The sequence below is a fragment of the Manis pentadactyla genome, chromosome 14 (genome assembly GCF_030020395.1).
Source record: "Manis pentadactyla isolate mManPen7 chromosome 14, mManPen7.hap1, whole genome shotgun sequence".
In the NCBI taxonomy this organism is placed as follows: domain Eukaryota; kingdom Metazoa; phylum Chordata; class Mammalia; order Pholidota; family Manidae; genus Manis; species Manis pentadactyla.
The window spans coordinates 63,873,482-63,892,320 of record NC_080032.1 but is presented as its reverse complement, the minus strand read 5'-3'; positions in this window follow the sequence as shown (position 1 = coordinate 63,892,320).

Genomic DNA, 18,839 nt, shown 5'->3' with positions numbered 1-18,839 from the left:
ATTTGTCAACCTCTCCTGGAGTTCTATACATTTTTAAATTATATTTTGGGCCTATTTTATATGTTATTTTATTGTGTTTATAATAATCATATCTTCTTAGTAAATTCAACCTTTTATCATTATTTAATCTCATTCTCTTGCTGTAAAAATGCTGTTTTCAAAAGTCTATTTTGTGTGATATTAATTCAGCCATCCCAATTTTACTTCAAACATTTCCAGGTCCTGGATTTTCAGTCTACCTTTTACAAGCATTGTAGATTATGAGGTCTCCAGCTTCCAAGACAGACCCCCTAAGAATCTTGTCTCCCAATATTCACCCCCTTTGTAGTCCTACTGCAACACTGAATAGGGCTGACCTGTGTAACTAACAGCATATTGTGGAAATACAGAATTTGACTCCTGAGGTTAGGTCATAAAAAACATTGTGTCTTTTATTTTGCTTTCTCTTGGGCCACTTGCAGTGGAGGAAGCTGCTCACTATGTTATGAGGACATTCAAGCAACCCTTCGATTAGGCTCACACAGCAAGGCCCAGAAACCTCCTGTCAACAAACAGCATTAACTTACTAGCCCTGTGAACCATCTTGGAAGAAGGCCCTCCAGCCCCAGTCAAGCCTTCAGATGGCTGGGGGCCCAGCAAGCATTTGAGAGACCCTGAGCTGAACTCCTGAGAGGAGCTAACCAAATGTAGAATATTTCTCAACTTCTACAAAGAAATATGGTCTCTTGTTTTTCTTGAAACCCTGCTCTCTTGGTATGTCTTTTTTTTTTTCCAGCTTTGATAGAGAAGTGGCTATGAAGAAATGTACTCTAAAAAAAATGACAAGGCAAGTGGGATGATAAATGGCTACTGGTGTCGAACCTCATTGTTGGAGACATAATAGCATGCGGAAAGGACTGGAAAGCTGGAGAGAACATGTCCATCCAAAGAGAGAAGACCCTCCCCTCCAGCTGACTGCCCCTCATGAGAATGTGGCCCAGTGATGGAAGACCTAGCCTTCCAAGCGGAGCCAGGAATCCACATTTTAATGTAAAAGATGCTGAGTTTTTAATATTGGCTCAAAATTTAGGGACACATAAAAGAATGAAACACATGCATCCACAGAGTGTAGGGGGAAAGCGAGGACCAGAGAAGATTAGACAATTTCTGAAGGTGCAGACTATGACCTCCCGGACTCTGACTCAGGCTTCTTCTGTTCCTGAGAGTCTGTGATTAAGCAGATACAGCTGTTCATTGAAGTCAAGGCTGTGATTGCATCCCACTGTTTGCCTGCTACAAAGACAGCATGCTAAATGTCCTTGGCTTTCTCTTTGAGCAAGAGGCTCCATCCTTGGTGAATGACTCGAGGGAGGGGGTGGCAGCTTGCTCATGGCCCACGGTTAAAAATGCATTGTTTTCTGTTCAGATTATAGCAGGTAATTCAGTTTCACAGAAAGAGGGAAACTGAAAATTTAGGAGGACAGAAGAATTTGTTCTGGAGTATTTGAGGAAGAAGAGATACCTAATTTTTCCTAAATCAACAAACACTTTGTAGTACGGAAGAGGCTATTTCAAATAAATAAGGATTGTGTTTCAGGAAGGCACAAGGATAAGGGGAAAGTTCCCATGGCTCATGGATGTGTGGGTAAAAGCCTTCTAGGGGAGGATATGGCCTGGTTGGTAGAGGCATTCTCTGTGTCTCAAAGCAAAAGCCTGGAATTGTGGACTAACTAAATTGACAGCAGGGATTACCTGGTCCAACTGAATCAGACCATCCCAAGGCTTTTTCCCACCAGTGAGGTCTGAGCTGGAGGAATTCCAGCTCATGTTTCACAGCAAACCAGAGAAAGCTCAGCCAGAGATTCTGGAACCCTTCAGCTCTGCCAAGATGCCTGCTGGGAGGATCCTGGAGAAAGTGCCCATCTCTAAGGACCCTTCCATCTGTGAGAAGACCTGAGGCCTCCACTTTGGAATTTAAAGGCTGAGCAACAGGAAGACTCAGCTTGGAGTGCCAGAGGAAAGGCAGTGGTGATGGTGGACAGAGAGCACGGGACAGGAGTCAGAGGGCAAGGGGTGCACCTGGGCCTTATCACTCCCTTGCTGTGTGGCTTTTGGCAAGCTACCGAGCATTTACTTCTTCATCTGCGAATCGGGACCAATACTTGCTGCTTTTGCTAATTCATGGAGCTTGTGAAGGCTCTGAGGAAATCATATCTTTGAAAGTGTCCGAAATTGAAAAGCACCTCATAAGGATTCACATCTTGTGCCATCTCACCTCACCACCCCATTGTCTACCATGCTTCCCCTTGTGTTCTGTGTTTCAACCATGCAGACCATCCTTCACTTTCTGTGTAGGCAGCTTGCCTCCTGCCACTGGGCCTTTGCACATACTGGTCCCATGGCCTGAAGTGCTTCTCACATCCTTTGGTTGGTTTTACTCCCACTCTTCCCATAGAACTCAGCTCAGTTGGCACCACCCTCCCCAGTCCAGCCACCGTCAGTTCAGGTTGGAATCTTCTATTACACATATGCTTCCACAGTACCAATATCTTCCTGACACAGCTCTTACCACTGCTTGCAGTTAGAATTTGTTTAGGTTTATGTCCATCCTTTTCTCTGGGCCATAAGCTCCATGAGGGCAGAGAATGATGCATTTTTGCTCACCTTGCATCCCCATAGCCTAGCTCAGATACCAAGTAAGCATTAGAGATTGCAGAGTAAATTCGGACTGTAGGTAGCAGGATTTGGGATTTAGGATCCTCAGAATGAGGACCCCAGTAGGTCTCCTCTCTGAATAAGCCCTGTGTTTGCACCTTTTCTGCCCCTCCCTTTAAGCCAACCTATGCCCCATTGTGTGATGTCATGTTGATGTGCGTATATATGGTACATAGTGCCAATGTATTTATCAGCAAATACACAATGCCAAATTATAGCAACTTATTCTTAATGGTAGATAGGGGATGCCTCTGTGACCATCAAGAGAGGCAAACAGCTCTGGGTCTGGATCAGCGTTAGTTGGCGAAGGCAGTGGGTTTCAGAACAAGGAATACAAGACATGTTGGTAGATGTTGCTCTGTCTGAACACTGCTTGGGAGACTTGACTTACTGATAAAAATTCTAGGAAGCCCAGTAGCTTTTCAGGAACCTTTATCCAATTAAGGGAAGATAAATTCCAAGTGTGCTTCCAGGCACCATACATTTTTTATTCATTTTGAAAACCTTATATTGATGTACAATATTCATAAAGAAAGTGCCCAGATCAGATTGTAAGTGCACAATTCAGTGCTTTCTCACAAGCTGAATACCCACTGTCATCACTGGCACGTGGGTTAAGAAATAGAATGTTACCAGCAACCAGAAGCTCCCCTCACCCTGCCTCCCAGTCTCTGCCCTCTTCCCCAAGAGGGACCACTCTTCTGGCCTCCAACAGCATGCATTAGTCCTGCCAGTTTTGGTATTCTATGTAAATGGAACGTCCAGTGAGCACTTTCTTGATTCTGGCTTCTTGCACTGTTTGTGAGATTCATCCACACCATCATGTGTGGTTGTCGATAATTCCCATCGCTGTACAATAATCCATGGTGTGAACATACAGAAGTGTGTTTACCCCTTCTAGTGTTGATGGGTATTTGGGTAGCTTCCGGTTTGGGGTTATTGCACACAGGAGCATTTGCTAAGTTTGGTTCATTGTAAGGAGGTATTGAAAAGTAAATCCAGCTGTTTTAACTGTGCTTTTTAAGTATTTTTTTTTCCAAAAATGTTTCCAGAGAAGTGGGAATTTGATTTGGTTCAGAGAGAGCTTATCCCTTTTCTTGGAATTCACAGGTGGCCCCTTCTTCCTCCTTCTCATTGAATTTTTCCTTGTAAGCTGAATTCTCAATGACTTTTTGTGTTTAATTCCCCCTTTCCCCTTTTTGACCTTAAAAAAAGTAAATATCATTTTATAGACATTAAGTATAATTACAAGCACATTGTGAAAAACATTGGAAAATAAAGAGCAGTTTAAATAAGAAAATGACAACTTTCTGCAGATATGTTAGCATCTTCCTTTCCAGTGTTTTCTTCTGTATGTATTTTAAATGGTTGTGGTTGCACTGTATGTGCATATTCACATCTCCTTTTACTTAAGATTATACCATAAGCATTTCCCTATATCGTTTGGAATTGTTTTTCAACATTGCCTTTCCTGGCTATGTGATAATCCATTCCGTGTGTATGCCAAAAATTATTCTGATCTCCTAAACTGGGATATTTAAGGTGGTTACACTTTCATTTTGACAATTGGAAACAATGCTGCAGTGACTACCTTGGATAAAGATCTTTGTCTTCATTGTAGATAATTTCCTTAATTCTTAGAAGTGGAATTTACTGGATCAAGAGTATGATCACTTTAGAGGAGTCTGGTATGTTGCACATGTTGCCAAGCTGCCTTACAGAAAGATGCCCTTTCTACTCCCACCAGCTTTGAGAGCTGGGAGCATGAGAGAACACACTTCATTACATCTTCACACACTTGGAATATTGTGTAATATGGGGTGTCTTCATATTGTTTGGTTTTAAGTGTTTTCAAATTTATCTTCTGATTTACTTTTGGACTTGTGAATTTTTTGGAAGTGTGGTCTAAAATGTCCAAATGTATGAGGATTTAAAAAATCTTTTAAGCTGACTTTTCAATATAATTGTATTGTGGTCAGAGAATATGGTATATATATTACCTTTTCTTTGCAATGTGCTGAGAATTATTGCATAATCAAAGTTTTTAAATGTCAGAGTGACCAACCATCCTAATTTGTTTGGGACTGAGGGGTTTCCTGGAATAAGGGACTTTTCAGTGCTAAAATCAGGGAAGTCCTAGGCAAACTGGGCTATTGCTTACCTTACATGTACCAGAGAATAATGTGGATTCTCTAATTATTGGGTGATGTGCTTTAAACAGATACATTATATTAAGCTTATTTATTGTTTCTTTAAAATGACTTTTGGTTAAAAATTTAATTTTAAGAAAATTATAGATTCGCATTCAATTGTAAGAAAATAGTACAGAGATATCTACTGTATCCTTTACAGATTCTCTTGATGGCATTATCTTATGAAACGATCATAGAATATCATCACTGGGAAATTGACATCAATACACTCCACTCAGCTTTTTCAGACTTCACTGGTTTACTTACACTCGCTTGTGTGTTTGTGTGCACGTATTTAGTTCTGTACAGTTTTATCACATGTGTAGGTTTGCATATGCACCACTATGTCAAGGTATGGTCATCACAATGAACACCTCCCTCTCTCTCGTCTCGTTTCCCTCCTGCTCCCCTATCCCTAACCCTTGGTAACCATCAATCTGCTCCCTATTTCTATAATTTTGTCACCTCAAGAGTGTTATATAAATGGAATCAGAGAGTATGTAACCTTTGGGGTTGGCTTCTTTCACTTAGCATAATTCCCTGGAGATCCATGTATGTTGTGTGTATCAGACCTTTTTCATTGCTGAGTAGCATTTCATATATGGATGGGCCCTGTTTGCTTAGCTATTAACCCAATGAAGGACATCTGGATTGGTTTCAGTTTTTGGATCTTACAAATAAAACTGCTATGAACATTCATGTAGAGAATTTTGGGTGAATCTAAGTTTCAGTTTCTCTGGCATAAATGCCCAAGAGTACAATTAATGAGTTTAACAACTGTTTAAAAAAGCTCCATTTCACCAGTTTTATCTGCTGGACTTATGACTGATTGACCTATAACTGAGAAAGACTTTGATGCTGACTTACCGATTTATGTATTTTGAAGCTATTTTATACAATGCACCCAAATTTTGAGTTGTTATAACTTTCTGTTTGTAAAATTAGAACCTCAGGGCCTGGGATAGACGTTCTGGGTTCAGGAACCTGCCAGACTAGGAACTCCACAAGACTTAGAGGGCTCCACAAGCCCTGTTGAACTCTATGGCATAATAACATGGTACCAGAGTTCCTGAGAACAGGTGAGTCTGGAATTGTGCCATCTTTTGACCCTGTATGGCAGGCATGTCATCACCATGGCGATGGTTGTGAAGGAAGGAAGTGAGTGGTTCTCCATGAACGTCTGCATCCCTAGAGGAGAGGAAGTGAGGAGGATGGCTTCCCTTCAGCTGAGGGGCTGACAGTAATTGCTGGGAGCTTGAGAAAAACTGACATGTTTAGTTGGAGTGAGCTGCTAATTAAGTTCTTTCTCCTGGGCAATTTACACAGGAGAAGAGATGCTACAAAAACACAAGGATAAGGTGAAGATGAGCCCTGGTAGGAAATCTTTCTTCCCTTGAGGGTCTTTGTGTTTGTACTAGTTATGCCCTGGAGAACTTACTGTGCAGGCAGGCAGAGGTCAACTCATCCATCCCCCTGCCTTTAAGCAGCACTGTCACAGGTGCCTCTGACAGTCATGCCTTCCCATGTGCGCTCATGCTCCATTTGCATCAATTCATCTTTCAAGCCCAGTTCTAGAGGCCCATTCACCCTGGCCCTCAAGGACCCTTCTTCCTTGAACCTCAGAGCACTTACTGTCCTCTCAGTGCTAAGTTAGCAATGCTGCCCTGGAACACCCTCCATGAGAGCAGGGCTATAATGGCGTGTGGTTTCTGTCTGTATTAGTTTCCTATTGCTGCTGTAACAAATTGTCACAAACTTAGTGGTTTAAAACAGCACACATTTATTACCTCACAGTTTTGGAGGCATAAAGTGGGTCAGGATCAAGTGTCTGCAGAGCTGCATTCTTTCGGTGGGCTCTGGGGAGAATCTGCTCCTTGCCTTTCCTGGCTTCTAGAGTCTGCGCACATTCCTTGGCCAGTGGCCCTTTGCCACTGCAACCTCCGCTTGTGTGATTGTATCTCCTTCCCTGACTCTGACCCTCCTGCCTCTTTGAATAAGGACTCTTGTGATTAGATTGGGCTCACCTGGACAATCATCTCCCCATCTCAATATGTTTAACTTAGTTACATTTGCAAACTTTTGCCATGAAAGGTGACATTCACAGGTTTGGGGGATTAGGGTGATAATGTCTTTGGGCCTTGACTCTGCCTACCGTGTCGCCAGTATATGACTGGCTGTATATTCTCTTCTCAGTCCCCCTGAACCTCATTGTGCCTCTTCTGCAAGACCCATCAGCCACCTGACCTGTCCCCTTTGTCCATTTGGCCCCTGTACAACCTACAGCAGCTATTGTGTGTTTACTGGATAAACATACAACGCTTGAAGTTCTTGACGAATTGTTTCACCTCTCTTTCTTATCCCCTACTAGTCTCCTTTACTTGCTTTAACTACTGGCCTATTTAGTCACTTATTTATTTTAACATGCCCAGAGCTTAGGGTGCTTCTATGCCTTTACTTTTTTCTTTGCATCTGAAATGTCCTTTACCCTCATTTTCACCTGTCAAATCCTATTTGGCCTTAACCATCACAGGCCTTAAAATGTGGAAGACTATTGACCCAGGAACTTAACATGTAGGAATTTCATCCTGTGAAAACAATCCTAAGGGTTGTGCATAGATACAGCTTCAAAGATGTCCATTGCAGCATTGTTAATAAAAAGAGAAAGTAGAACCAACCTAAACAAATATCCAACAATATGGAACTGGTTACATAAATTGTGGAATATCATGAAATAAGATATACAAAGAACAAAAGCAAAAAAATACAAAAGTACTAGTGAATTGAGATGTATGGTATATGCAAAGCAAGAAGAGCAGATTATGAAACCTCTATATTATTTACTTAATTAAATATTATTTAACTTATTTATTTAAAAATATTTATGTTTTAAATAAAAAATTATTCATTTCCTAAATAAAAAAAATTATTTAAAAATGATATCAAGTGCATTTTTGAAAAAGGAAAGTAACATGTTAAACTGTTGATGGTGGTTGGGTTCTGTAGGATTATATGTAGTAGGATTATGGGGGATTTTTAAATTTCCTTTTATTTTTTGTCCATACATGTTTTTTCCCCCTAGAATGACCACATGCTACTTTTATAATAATTATTATTAAAAATTTAATTAAATTTCTTAAAAAGATTAAAATTATTAAAAAAAATCATTCTACCCACCCTACCCAGGTCAATTTAGACCGTCCCCTCCTGAAGCCTTCCCTAGCCACCATCCTGGGTGACGGTGGGTGCTCTCTCCACTGACCCTTTAGCACTGTTTATAAGCTCTTAGCACACTTTTGTTTTTATTTAAGAAATTGCTACAGAGCAACTGCCTGGTGTAAAACTCCATCTTTGAGGGGTAAAGTTGTAGGGCTAGTCTCTGCCCCTGGCAGCACTCACTGGAGAGGGGGTGCTCAAACATGCCATACAAAAAGCCAGGGTGCAAGGCAGGGTGACTGGCAGCTCAGTGGTTTGAAGGGTCACTTCCGCTCAGGGCCCTCCTTGTGCCTGGAGGTGGGGCATAGCCTGAAGTCAGGCTGCTTTCGAAATTCCATTCCTGCTTCTGTGGAACTGCTGGTCTGATGACTGAGATAAGGCGCCAGCACATCGCATATTTATAAAACATTACAAAAATTGCTGACAGCTATCCTGTGAGTCCCCCCCAAATGATTAGCATGAGGGCAGTGGAGAGAGAGATCACCATGTGTCATGGCAGGGGAGACGTGCTCTGGGAGCTTGAAGCTTCAGACCAATGCACTGAGGCCCCCAGACTGAATATAAACGTGGCCCCAACCCCCTAGGTAGCTGCGTGCTCCTTATGTCCACACTTTCCTTTCAAATAGCATGCTTCTGTATTCAAAGAACTTTATACAATCCCAGGAAAGCCAACAATCTCAAAGGAAATATTAACTTAGTAAAGGCTCCCTGGGCAATTTTCAAATTTATTACCTCATCAATTGCATTTAATATATAAAATATCTACTGAAATCACAGGGCCTAAACTGTCATGTGGAAAGCTTGATGGCTTGGCCTCTGGCTTGCGATTTCCTTAAGAAGACGGTCCCTGTGGTAACAGCAGGACCTAGGTGTGCTGAGCGGAGTCAGGGGTCGGAGAGGAGACCCCGCCCCGCCTGGCCCGCAGCCCTGTGTGCCCGTCACTGCAGTGCGGCGCCCTCCGTGACACGGCGGTTCAGCCCTCTTCTTGGCAGCTCAGGAGGCCTGGCTGTATTCATCCAGGTCACCCTGGATTTAGAGGAAATATTCATACTATTCCAGTCTAGTGGTATACCCTGATAAAAATTTGGGTGTCATTTAGAAAGTGGCAGTTCTGGAGTGTCTTACAGTGGGGTGCCAAATGGGACATGACCCTGGTCTGACGTCACCACCCCAGCAGAGCAGTCCTGTGACTTTCCTGGTGCAATTTCTCCTGACCACAGTGGTGAGTACATTTTTCTGTGCTGATGAACTGGAGGGCAGCGGACAACTTCCTCAAGTGTTGAGTAATTCTCCCTCTGCAGTTTCGGATCTGGAGCTACAGTTTAATATTCTGTGCTAATGAGACACCACAGGGAGTTCAACAAGCATTTGCGGAACATTTATTAGGTGCCATGCTCTGGGCCATGCGCTTTGGAAGATTCAGAGAGGATGAGGGCAAGGACCATGGGCTTGTCCTAGGAGAGCTGGGACTTGGGGAGATCGGCCCTCACAGGAAAAGGACGACAACGTGAGTTCCTCCAGAGACACCTAGGCTGGTCTGGAGGCAGGAGATGGAATTCTAGCTAGGAATGTGGGGGATGAGGGAGGGAGGGAAGGAGGGAGGTCCTGGAAGGGTTTTAGGTGCAGAGGAGAAAGCAGGACTTTGCCTCAGAGGGGAGTGGGCTCAGACGCGGCTGCCTTCTGCGGTGGGGTGAGCCTGGGCCAGTCACTTGGAGTGTCTGAGTCTCAGCCTCCTCTTCTGGAAGATCAATGTCATTGGGGGGGTTGTGGGCTGAATGGTGCCCCCCAAAAGACTGTCTGCATTCCAGGCTCTGGAACCTGTGAATGTGACCCTTTTTGGAAAAAGAGTCTTTGCAGATGTAATGAATTAAGTTAAGGATCTCAAGATTAGCTCATCTGAGATTACTTAGGTGGACCCTAAACTCAATGACAAGGGTCCTTCTAAGGGACACACACAGGGGAGACACACAGAAAGAAGGGGAGCAGCCATGTGAAGAGGCAGGTTGCAGTGATGCGGCCACAAGCCAGGGAATGCCTGCAATGGCCAGACGCTGGAAGAGGCGGGGAAGCTCCTGCCTGTAGAGCCTTTGGAGGAAGTGTGGCCCTGACGACGCTTTGATTCCAGACTTCTTCTATAGAACTAGGAAGGAATGCATTTCTGTGCTGTTTTAAGCCATTCAGTTTGAGGTAATTTGCTACAGCTTCTCCAGGAACTAATACAGAAAGGTTAAATCAAAGAATGTTTGAAAAGCACCCAGAAGGGCGCCTGTCATTTGGGTGGCGTCCGCCAAATGACAAATCCTTTATGGGGAGGGACATGGAAGGATGAAGGATAGAGAGGAGGGTCGGGGAGGGGGAAGGGCTTCTGGACAGTGGGACCAGCAAGTTGAGCATAGGAGGTGTCTGGGGATGATGTTGGTGGACACCCAGCGGACATTCTAGGGTGCACAGTGGTGTTGGGGTGGGCACAGCAGGGGCCCAGGCAGCAGGTAAGTGGGGGGCTGCTGGGTATGAGGGCCCCACAGAAGGGGAAGAGGATGGGGTCCTGGGGCTGACTCTGCTGCCTTCTTCTGGTGGCATCCCTGAATTTCAGCTGCTCCTGCCTTGCCTGCACTTTCCTGGTGCTTATGATGGAGCTGAAGCCAAGGCTGCCGGACCCAGAGGTCATGCTACAGGGCTGGGGGTTGCTGGACTGCCGGTCTGTAAAGGAGTCCTGTGGGCTTGGGAAGGAGGAAGCAGTGAGAGGGATGGACTAAAGGGCTAAGGTCCTTGACCTTGTTTTCTGAGTGACCCCCTGGATTCTTGTATCACCTGTCTATGAAAGAGGTTGGATTTAATTTGATTCACAGAAAATAAAGTGATGTGACATATCTCGCAATGCAAGTTTGTGGACTATGATTCATATTCCCCACAACAGATCTGAAGATAAATGTTTACAACTTTTGTGATGTGAATTTTGGAAGGCTACTGAAGAAATCAGTGACAGTATTGCCTCTGAGAAGGGAATTAGGAGGCTGGCAGGGTGGCCAGCTGTCCCAGTTTGCTAACAACTGTCCCAGCTTTAGTAATGAAAATCCCGTAGCTGTAAGTCCCTCAGTTCAAGCCAAACTGGGTCAGTTGGTCATTCACCTGGAAGAGAGAGAGGACTTTCACTGTGTATCCTGGGAGGATATTCACCTGGGAGGAAGGGAGATGGACTGTCACTGTGTATCCTTTCCTACACGTGGTGTTTCGTACTTTTTATTTTGCACCTGTGCTACCTAGCACGTAAAAAGAAAGAACATTAAACAATTCTGCAAACTCCTGCACATGAGAAAACCCACCATCGATAAAAATCAAAGGTAAGTGAAGAATTGAGAAAAATATTAATGTGAGAAAAAAAGAATAAAATATTCTTAGTCTCTGAAAAGCTTTTATAGATCAATAGGAAAAGATACACCTCTCAGTTGAAAATGAGCTAAAGACACAAACATGAAATTAAACAAAGAAGAAATACACATGGACAATGTTAGAAAACATTCCCCAATAATTAAAGGAATGAATATTAAAACAATACTCTTATGTTAGTTTTTGCCAGTTAAATTAACAAATAAAAAAAATTGTTTTGGTTAGGCTGCCATTAATTTTTAATGGTATTTTGCTATAACAAAATACCACAGCCTAGGTGACTTACACAACAGGCATTTCTTTCCTACAATTCTAGAAGCTGGAAGTCCAAGGTCGAATGCTGGCAGACTCAGTTCTTGGCGGGGGGCTTGCTTCCTGGCTTGCTGCTGGCTGCCTTCTCTCTGTGTCCTCACATGCTGCAGAGAGAAACTGGCATCTCTTGCTCTTCTTGCAAGGGCACTGATCGCATCATGGGGTACCGCCCTCATGACCTCATCTGAACCTAATAACCTCTGAAAGGCCCCACCCCCTAATCCCATCACATTGGAACACAGGGCTTCCACATGAGTTTGGTGGGGACACCATCATTCAGTTCATAACAATAAAATGCTATGGAAGGGCAAATTGATGTCATTTTTTGGTAGGATTTTATAAAAGTCTTAACAATTGCTATGCCTTTTGACCCGGTGATTTCTTTTACTTCAAGGAATTTTTGGCAAGGTGGTAGGCTATGTGTGCAAAAACGTGTTTTAAGTATGATGGTCACTCTGCTATTTGTAAGGGCAAAGCTAACGCACACCAAGGTCACTGGCTTCAGGGTTTTATATTTTAAATGAAAACTTTAACAGTACAGAACATTGGAGAGAGTAAATAGTATAATAGATATGCAGCTAATACAGCCAACTGCATCCCATCTTAACATGTTTCCATATTTGCCTCATAGTTTTGAAAGTATTAAATAAATAAAACATATACAGAGCTGTATAGTCCCTTAGTACTGCTCTCTGGATCCCACCTCCTTTTTTCCTCCCTAGAGGTAGTTTCTATCCAGAATTTTGTGGTTTTCACAATATGTATGTTTGCTTTATCTGAAATGAAACATATTTATAAGCAAATAATACATAATTTTACTTTACATTGGTCTTTAATTTTACATAAATGGTATCACACTGGAGAGATCTTCTGCTTCTTGCTTTTATTTTTTGCTCACTCTTACTTTTGAGATTTATCCATGTTGCTATATGTAGCCTGGATTGCTATTTAACTGTTTCTTGATATTTCATAGGATGAATGTATCACAATTTATTTATTCATGTTATTGAAGTATATTTAGGTTGTTTACATATTTTTGTGACTACACTCACTGCTGCAGCGAACATTCTGTGAAAGTTGCTTTGTGCACGTAGACCAAAGTTTCTCTAGGGATATGCCTAGGAGTGCAATCTCTGGGCCATGGGGAAGAGCATCTTTAAATATAATAGCTATTTCCACATTTTGCTCCAAAGTGATACACCATTTGTTCTAACAACAGCAAATAGGGGTTCCAGTAGCCTCACATCCTTGCCAACCGATGGGTAGATAACTAATAGTTTTATTTTGGATTTCCTTGAAGGCCAGTTGAATGGTTGAATGGTTTTTCATATGTTTACTGGCCAAATAGGTTTCTTCCTTTTCTGTGAATTCCCTTTCCATATCACTAATTTATTGCCATTGGGTTGTTTGTCCATTTCTTTTAATTTTAAAAATTGAGATATAATGAACATATTATATTAATTTCAGGGTATAACATAGTGATTCAAGATATATATATTGAGATGATCACCACATTAAGTCTAGTTAACATCCATCACCATATATAGTCACAAAAGTTTTTTCTGGTGATGAGAATTTTTAAGATCTACTCTCTTAGCAACTTTCAAATATGCAACACAGTATTATTAGCTGTAGTGATTATTTATAACTGGAAGTTTGTACTTTTGAACCCCTTCATCTATTTCACTACTCCCTACCTCTGACAACCATCAGTCTGTATCTGTGAGTTTGTTTTTGTTTGTTTGTTTGTTTTAGATTCCACATGTTGAGATCTCATACAGTATTTGTCTTTCTCTGTCTGACTTACTTCATTTATCATAATGCCCTTGAGGTTATTCCATGTTGTCACAAACATCAGGATTTCCTTTCTCATGGCTGAATAATATTCCATTGTGTATATCTACCACATCTTCTTTATCCATCAATGCACATTTAAGTTGCTTCTATGCTGTGGTTATTGTAAATAATGGTTCAATGAATATACATATATCTTTTTGAGTTAGTGTTTCCTTTCCTTTGGATAAATACTCAGAAGTGGAATTTCTGGATTATGTGGAAGTTCTATTTTTCATTTTTTGAGGAAACTCCATACCATCCTGCACCATATTTTCCATCATGACTGCCCCAGCTTACATTCCCACCTAGAGTGCGTGTGGGCTCCCTTCTCTCCACATTCTTGCCAACACTTGTTATTTCTTGTCTTCTTGATAATAGCCATTGTCCATTTCTTTTCGACAATTTTAAACCTGAAGTTTGTCTGAACTATTCTTTTTTTTGTAGATAATTATTTTTTATTGAAGGGTAGTTGACACACAGTATTACATTAGTTTCAGGTGTACAACACAGTGATTCAACATTTATATACATGATAATTCTAGGTACCAGCTATCACCATACCAAGTTGTTACAATATTTTGACTATATTCCTTATGCTATACATTACATCCCAGTTACTTATTTATTTTACAATTGGAAGTGTGTACTTTTTTTTTTTTTTTGTGAGGGCATCTCTCATATTTATTGATCAAATGGTTGTTAACAACAATAAAATTCTGTATAGGGGAGTCAATGCTCAATGCACAATCATTAATTCACCCCAAGCCTAATTTTCGTCATTCTCCAATCTTCTGAAGCATAATGAACAAGTTCTTACATGGAGAACAAATTCTTACATAGTGAATAAGTTACATGTTAAACAGTACAAGGGCAGTCATCACAGAAACTTTCGGTTTTGCTCATGCATTATGAACTATAAACAGTTCAAATATGCATATTCATTTGATTTTTATACTTGATTTATATGTGGATACCACATTTCTCTCTTTATTATTGTTATTTTTAATAAAATGCTGAAGTGGTAGGTAGATACAAATTAAAGGTAGAAAACATAGTTTAGTGTTGTAAGAGAGCAAATGTAGATGATGAGGTGTGTGCCTGTAGACTATGTGTTAATCCAAGCTAGACAAGGGCAATAAAACATCCACGGATGCAGAAGATTTCTCTCAGAACAGGGGGGGTGAGGTTCTAAGCCTCACCTCTGTTGATCCCTAATTTCTCACCTGACGGCCCCCCTGCGACTGTGCCTGTCTTAGGTTGTTCCTCCCTTGAGGAATCTTACCCGTCTCTGGCTAACCAGTCATCTTCTGGGGCCATACAGGGAAATGTAAAGTTGGTAAGTGAGAGAGAAGCCTTATTGTTTGAAAAGGTTAGCTTTTTACTTCTTTGCATATTTATGCCCTGTGGCTTCTATGCCCAGCATTTGTCTTGAGGTATCTTTACCACTTGGAAGAATTATGATACTCGGTAAATTTGATACGAGGCACGAATTCTATTTAACGGTTGTAATTAGGAAGGAAGAAGAAAAGCTATAGAAGTAGCAGGCGGAAGAAAACATGGGAAGATTGATTATTTCTTTGACATATCTTCTTGTAGAGTAACTTCTGTCTGAACTATTCTTAATCTTTTGTTTTCCATAAAAATGTTGGATTAGCTTGTCTATTTCCATGAAAAACCCTTTTATATTTTTGTTGGAAATGCATTTAACTTCTAGACTAATTTGAGAATGATAAGAATCTTTATAATACTGAGACCTAGTGAGTGTGAACACAGTGTATCTATCTCCCCACTGGGTTTACTTTTATGTCTTGCAACAAAATTATGATTTTCTGCATAATGGTATTGTGCAGATTTTATTGTATTTATTCTTGAGTGCCTCAGAACACAATTAAAAACATAAGTAAATAAACAGATAATACATATTCACATATAAATAAATAACATAAAAATAGCTTATTATTGTTTCACTAGTATGGTCACTTTAAAGATTTGCATTTTATAATCATATAGGAACATTTTAGATTTAAAAAGCTAATTTTGTTTTAGCAAACTGCTGAACTCTTATATAATTCTCTTATGCAGATTCTCTGGAATTTTTCTATGTAGACAGTTATATCTTCAAATAATAACTATTTTGCTCTTTCCTTTTGAGTCCATATACCTTGTATTTCCTTTTCTTCTGCACTGGCCTGGACATTGGATCCAGTGTCGAGCAAAGGGATGCTACTGGGTGTCTTTGTCTTCTTTTTAAAAGGAAAATGTCCTATATTTTACCATAATTGTGAAGTTTGCTCTGTCTCTCAGGTAGAGGACATTCCCTTCTTTTTGTAGATGCAACATAACTTTGCTCGTTTTCCATAAGTGGATGTTGACTTTTACCCAAAACATCTTCTGTATTGCCTTCTAATTCAATCATTCTTTTTTCTTTAAAAATTTGGAGCTTATATAATGACACTTTCCTGGTGTGCTCCTCTTTTTTTTTTTTTTTTTTTTTTTTTTTTTATAATAATTATTTTTTATTGAAGGGTAGTTGACACACAGTATTACATTACATGAGTTTCAAGTGTACAACACAGTGGTAGAACATTTATATACATAATTCTAGGTTCCAGCTATCACCCTACCAGTCTGTTACAATATCTTGACTATATTCCTTATGCTATACATTACATCCCGGTTACTTATTTATTTTACCATTGGAAGTCTGTCCTTTTTTTTTTTTTTTCTTTTTGTGAGGGCATCTCTCATATTTATTGATCAAATGGTTGTTAACGACAATAAAATTCTGTATAGGGGAGTCAATGCTCAATGCACAATCATTATTCCACCCCAAGCCTAATTTTTGTCAGTCTCCAATCTTCATGGTGTGCTCCTCTTTCGACGACCTTCTTATCCTCTTTATCTCTAATAATGACTCTGTCTTCAGGTCTACTTTGTCTGAGGGTGGCATGCCCAGCTTTCTCCCGGTCATCATTTGCCCTTTCCTGTTTTCTTCCTTCCAGGCTTTGTGTCTGTGTTGGGCCTGTCTCTTGAACATTGTGCGACTGTGTGTCTCTTAAAAAAATCCAAACTGTTAATCTCTTTCTTTTGACTGTTGATCAACAATGTTTGGATTTTTTAGTACTATTTTATGTTATGTTATTTGCCCTGCTTTTTCTACATTTTCTCCTGGGTCAATTTAGTTTTCTTCATCTCCTGTTTCCCCCTGTGTTGGTTTGGAAAAGGTACATTCAATTCCATTATTTTAGGAGCCTCTCTTAAAATTGTACTATGCTAGAAGACATAGTAAACCCATTCTAGCTTCAGCAAAGTCTAAAGCTATCACCTCTTTCTTTCTTCTGAGCAAATCAAGACCTTACTCCACTTTCACTCCTATCACGGCCTCTCCATCTTCCTTGCTATTGCTGTGTGCTGTTTCACTTTGTTGGGTCTCCAGTTTATCATTACTAATGCTATTGTTTTATGCAACTGCTGCCTGCTCATGTGTACCCCCGTACTTCCCAAATTCTCTGTTTACCTTTTCTTCTGGCATTTTCTTTCTGGGTTTAATTTCCTTCTTGAAGCACCATCTTTCGTAGTTCTTTCAGAAAGGGCTGTTAATGTTAAACACACTGTCACTTTTCTGAAAAAAGTCTCTATTTTCCCTTAACTCTGCATGATAACTTAACCGGGCAGCAGATGCTATAGTTCCCTTCCCCCATCCCTCAGACCTTAATCTTTTGTGTGTTTCTTCTAGACTGTCAGTGTCTGCACCTCTGTGCCTGAGGGCTGGAAGTGTTGAGGAGTTAATGCCCCAGAAACAGCCCTTGACAATTAAGGACCAGTGTAGGTGTGGAAACACCCCTGTCCACCTCATCCAGGAGTGGGGTCATTCTGAGGCGTTCATCTAACCCCTTTCCCCGGACTTTCCTCACAGGATTAAGCTCAGTTGCCCGGTGGTAGCTGGCTTAATAAACGTCGTTTGTTAGCTGCTTTCCCTTCCCCATGTCACATTCCCACCTTCCTGCTGGTGTTTCTTGCTCTCCCCTATAAATTATTTGTACTTAAATTCTCCTGGCCTGCTCTGGAGGCATTCAAACGCAGGCTCTGTATTTAGAGATCTGCACCCAGGGGTGTTTTCTCAGCGCTGCTCTTTGGATCTTCTCATCCTACCATGTTTCTTAACTTTTACCTCATTTTGTCACCAACTTATCTTTTTGAATAATTTCCTCAGCTCTCTCTTCCAGCCAATTTTCCTTCAGAAATGCCTGAAGGACTTTAGTACTCTATAATTTCATTTCTAAAAGACTTCCTGTTGTTTTCTCATTATGTCTTATTCTTTTAAGTTTTCAATTCCTGCTCTTTAGTCTATGATAATTTTAAACACCCTTAGTTTTTCTTCTCTGATTCTTTTATTATCTGGAGTTCTTGGGTGAGCTAATTCTGCTTTTGGTTGTGACTAGACTGCCTATTCTTGCTCATGGTGGGTTGTTCCCGCAAGTGTTCTAAAATTTGTGATTTTGAATTCATCCTTCAGAGGGCTTTATCTGTGGGTATCAGATGTGACCTGGGAAGAAGGTTTGCCTTTTTTGGTTAGATCTGTGTTTGTTTCTGCCAGGAACCCCAGATACTGGACTATGACTGTGGTGTGTGTATGTGGAGTGTGTCGATTTCTCAGCTTCAGGGTTCCTGGACCATGTGGTAATGTCAATTTGAACCTGAAATGTCCATGGCCACAATTTCTAGAGAAAAACTTAATTTTCCCACTTCTAAAACAGACATAATAGACAAGCTTCTTGTCTCCTATATTGGGGGTGACTGAATTTTTTTCCTGGTCCACCCTGTGGAAGGTTTCCCCTCAAGGGTCAGCCCCATGCAGGGGTGCTGTTCCAGCTTCATCCGGGGTCATCTCCTATTCTGGCCGGGCTCCACCTCAAGCCTGGGGGTGCCCAGACTCACTGCGCCTGTAGGCCTGCACTACCTCCTGCTCAGCTGGGTCCCTTTCCCTCTCTGATCCTTGGAGGTATCATGATTTTCCTCCCAGTTTAGCTGTGCAGTCGATGAACACTTGTCATATTTCACTCCGTCTTGGAGTGGGCAGATTTTCAGGTTATCTAGTAAAAAAAAAAAAGCTGGAAATGGAAATCCTTAAGCATCCTTTCCACTATATCATGCTAATTCTGCGTTTCCCACTGTTTTCTTTCTTGGGAATGCCCATCTTCCTCT